Source organism: Coregonus lavaretus, assembly GCF_964263955.1.
Source record: "Coregonus lavaretus genome assembly, chromosome: 32".
NCBI lineage: Eukaryota > Metazoa > Chordata > Actinopteri > Salmoniformes > Salmonidae > Coregonus > Coregonus lavaretus.
In genome coordinates this window covers 28575864-28580962 of record NC_140019.1, presented here as the reverse complement: position 1 = coordinate 28580962, position 5099 = coordinate 28575864, and positions in this window count along the sequence as shown.

Genomic DNA, 5099 nt, shown 5'->3' with positions numbered 1-5099 from the left:
ACGATGGAGGCCTGGCCCACGGGGAGGAGAGACCCCCAGAAAATTTTTAGGGGGGGGCTCACGACGTCGGGGCAGCAGGAGGCCGCGATAGAGCGGTCCAGCGGGTTGGCAGAGGAGGCCGCCAGGTTACGGGAGTCACTGGTCACCAGGGGGAAGGAGGTTGTAGAGGCACGGCGAGAGGTACTGGCGTGTGTTGCCAGTCCGGTCCGGCCTGTTCCTGATCCCCACGTAGGGCCAGTGGTGTGTGTTCCCAGTACGGTCCGGCCTGTTCCTGCCACTCCCACCAAGGCAGTGGTGCGTTTCGTCAGCCCGGCGCGGCCCGTTCCTGCTCCCCGCACCAAGTCAGTGGTGCGCGTCGTCAGCCCGGTCCGGCCCATTCCTGCTCCCCGCACCAAGTCAGTGGTGCGCGTCGTCAGCCCGGTCCGGCCCATTCCTGCTCCCCGCACCAAGTCAGGGGTGCGCTTCGTCAGCCCGGTCCGGCCCATTCCTGCTCCCCGCACCAAGGCAGTGGTACGCTTCGTCAGCCCGGCTCGGCCCGTTCCTGCTCCCCGCACCAAGTCAGTGGTGTGCTTCGTCAGCCCAGTCCGGCCTGTCCCTGCTCCACGCACCAAGCCTACGGTGTGCGTCGTCAGCCTGGTAAGGCCCGTTCCTCCTCCACGCACCAAGCCAGGGGTGCGCGTCGTCAGTCCAGCACAACCCGTGCCTGGGTCATGTCCGGAGCCGGATCCGCCGCCGAGGCGGAGTGCCCACCCGGTCCCTCCCCTGTTGTGGTTGGTTGGCGCGGTCGGAGTCCGCGCCTTTGGGGGGGGGTACTGTCACGCCCTGGCTCTGGGGACTCTCGTATGTTGAGCCAGGGTGTTTATTTTGTTTAGGTTCTAGTCGTTGTCTATCTATGTTGGCCTGAGTGACTCCCAATCAGAGGCAACGAGTGTCAGCTGGTTGTCTCTGATTGGGAGCCATATTTAACTGTCTGTCTTTCACTTTGTGTTTGTGGTTTCTTGTTCTGATTTGTGTTATACTGTAGACGTCACGTTATCGTTTTGATCGTGTGATCATTCTAAATAAATATATAATGTTCGCATTCAGCGCTGCGCCTTGGTCTCTCCCTGACGATCGTGACAAACAGCTAGTTTTCAGTTTTCTCCTCCCCACTCAGACCACTCCCAGACAGTCCTAGCACAGTTCTTGCTTGAGAAATGTGTCTTTGCTATTTTTGTTTCTTTTTGACCATTTTAACTGAAAACAATCACAGTAGGTGTTTAATTGTTACCCAGAAATTATTGATATTGAGATAAAAACGGCTGCATCAGACCTTTAAATTCAGCTAGCGCTAACATAAGGCCAAGTGAAATACTCTGCTAAGAGTTAGCATTACAGTGAGATTAGCCTAGATGTTAGCTAGCGCACTGAGGCTAAGTGAGATGCTTGAGCATATTATTTAAATGAGCGCTAACAGTTAGCGTAGATCACACTATCCTGCTAGCAATCAGCAGTAAAGCATTCACCTCATTAGCTTGGCTCTTCCCAGGCACATCTTCCGGGGACTCCGCGCCACAGCAGGAGGAATGATTGGGGTTAACAAAGCATAATCTGGGAGACTTCTCTGACTGCGATCTGACCTGAATTCAGGCTCCCTCACTGGCGTGTAGGCTTCTACCACAATGCCCCCACCACCATGATAAATGATGTACTAGGCCCTGCGCTGTATGGTGACGCTTGAGTATTCATGTGTTGTGGGATGAATGTTGAATAGAATGTTAGTCTCCATGTGTTAAGGTTAAGGTCTGTTAGGTTTTCTCACTGTTTAACACAGTGTAACAAGTGGAGGAGGTTCAGTTTGATACACATTGGCTGCAGCTCACTAATCTACATTAACGTCCTCTCACCTTTTCCTTCCCTTCATCTGCAATGATCTGGACACACAGGATAGATGAAAGCAATGAGGTGGACACCACGGTTTTGTCAATCTTGTTCATTACAGATCAGGGCAGATAGATAGACAATTAGAGGAGGCCACATCAGAGTGTTGAGATGCAGCTATTGTTTTTTTTTATGTGGTGGAGTGTTTTTTTATTTGTCCATGGCTAGAGGTCAAGTCTGTTGTCCATGGGTAGAGGTCAAGTCTGTTGTCCATGGCTAGAGGTCAAGTCTGTTATCCATGGCTAGAGGTCAAGTCTGTTGTCCATGGGTAGAGGTCAAGTCTGTTGTCCATGGCTAGAGGTCAAGTCTGTTGTCCATGGCTAGAGGTCAAGTCTGCTGTCCATGGCTAGAGGTCAAGTCTGCTGTCCATGGCTAGAGGTCAAGTCTGCTGTCCATGGCTAGAGGTCAAGTCTGTTGTCCATGGCTAGAGGTCAAGTCTGTTGTCCATGGCTAGAGGTCAAGTCTGCTGTCCATGGCTAGAGGTCAAGTCTGCTGTCCATGGCTAGAGGTCAAGTCTGTTGTTGTGTAAGAGATGATACCTTAGCTACCCTGAGTCATTCATCCACAGGTTCACTGTGCTTTCAGACAGCTAAATGAGGTATGCATCCGAACACAGGAGTAACATAGTAGCTTTTTACTACTACTTTTTGACAGAGAGGACCCATAATTTCAAACACTGAATCCAGGTACCACTTTACAGTTCAGCAGGATATGGGATATTCCCTCCTGAAGTATGGCCTCCACAACAAGCAACCAAGCCCTGGCACAGGGTAAGTGCACTTTTACCTTCGATCCAATTACCTCAGACCCTCAATCCTAGATGGTTTTAATTTGTCCTTTGATGAAAAACCAATCTGAATGCTGAATTCTTTATTGTATGAAACCATGATTACAGTAACGATCTCAGACCTCATAACCATACAAACGATAGCAACAATATATCTTGCAGATATTCACAAAGTATTTCCTGCTATGTAGCTAAAGGTCAGAGTAATGCTGCTCCAGCCACCACCACCCACCCCCTCCCTCCAACAGCCTCCGCCCCGCTGTCTACAGATCCCTATCTCCACAGCGTTAATTATTAACGCTGCTGAATCAAATAGTCTTATCAGGGAGATAACCCACTGGCCAGACTCCCTGCCCTCCTGCTTGGTACACACACACACACACACACACACACACACACACACACACACACACACACACACACACACACATCCAAACTAATATCTCTCTCGGAGAGCAATGGGGAGGGGAATGGAGGGCTTCTGGGCAGCTTGTAAGATAAAAATGATACCTCACCCACCTGTGATACGTCACCTCACTATATCAACTCGAAATAGCAACCCCCAGTTTCCTGTGGAACTTTGCTGTCATTTTCACACTAACCCTTTTACACAAACCAAGACCCAGCAACTTGAGGCACACGTTTAAGAGAAATGTTTACAGTCCAGGTATAATGCGTCATGATGCAGTTGTAATACATTGTAAGTCTTGATCCCCTTTATATAATGTCTTATAACCATCTCATTATGATTCGACTAAATAACAGCCAGTTTGAGATAGTTGAAAAAGTACATTAAGAAACATAATCATAAACTTATCGTAAGCCTCAATTTAGGACATTATAAAGGCTCATACATGCTTATATTTGAGCAATAAGGCCCGTGGAGGTTTGATATATGGCTATTGTTATTATAAACTTCTTACCAACGTAATTGAGAGCATCCTGTCGGGCTGTATCACCGCCTGGTACGGCAACTGCACCGCCCGCAACCGCAGGGCTCTCCAGAGGGTGGTGCAGTCTTCCGAACGCATTACCGGGGGCAAACTACCCGCCCTCCAAGCACCCGATGTCACAGGAAGGCCAAAAAGATCATCAAGGACATCAACCACCTGAGCCACTGCCTGTTCACCCCGATATCATCCAGAAGGCGAGGTCAGTACAGGTGCATCAAAGTTGGGACCGAGAGAATGAAAAACAGCTTCTATCTCAAGGCCATCAGACTGTTAAATAGCCATCACTAGCACATTAGAGGCTGCTGCTGCCTATTGAAATCACTGGCCACTTTAAGAAATGGAACACTAGTCACTTTAAAATGTTTTACATATCTTGCACTACTCATCTGATATGTATTCTATTCTATAATATTCTACTGTATCTTAGTCCGTGCCGCTCTGTCATTGCTTGTCCATATATGTACATATTCTTAAATCCCATTCCTTACTAGATTTGTGTGTATTGGGTATACGTTGTGAAATTGTTAGATATTACTTGTTAGGTATTACTGCACTGTCGGAGCTAGAAGCACAAGCATTTCGCTACACCCGCAATAACATTGCTAAATACGTGTATATGACAAATAACATTTGATTTGATTTGATTAGAACAGTAATTAAAAAGTACTTTTCTGTCATACCCATGGTATACGGTCTGATATATCATGGCTTTCAGCCAATCAACATTCAGGGCTCGAACCACCCAGTTTAATTAAATCTATAATATAATAATAGATTTAATTTAGCAGACACTTTTATTCAAAGCGACTTACAGTCCTTCATGCATACATTTTAAATGTTACTGAAATGTCTTACCTCAATTACACATCCTCCCTACATCAATTTAATTGACAACCAGCCCTTAGCTCACTTGTGGTGAGTCCACAGAGTTGAGCATGTACTCTTAAGAAATCCTTCTGCTGTAACGGAAAGTATCTCTGCATATCTGTACATTAATCTTCAATTGGTGTATGTCTTTTATCACCTTCATCAAACACATCCAGTGTATCCTGTTGAGTTGTAACAGCCTGATAGTGTGGTATCATGCATAAGCCCTCCACCACCTCACCCCCCTCCACCACCTCACCCCCCTCCACCACCTCACCCCCTCCCAGGCTGAGTAACTGGATATTCTGTATCAGTGACAGGTTCGGAGCACGGTGGTGGGGGGATTCTTGGCACAGGGATGAGGTGGCAGATTGACAGGGAGATGAGGGTGGTGTGTGTCGTGGTGGAGGGAGGACGTGTAGCTCACAGATCACAGATAAGCATCAGTGAGAATATGAGAGGCCAGATGGTAATCCTTTTAGAGGAAGTGAGACTATACCATCGCAAAGGAAACCACAGGAAAGAGGCTGACCTTGTGCACCTGTACTGCTGCTGCTGAGCTTTCGGGTTAC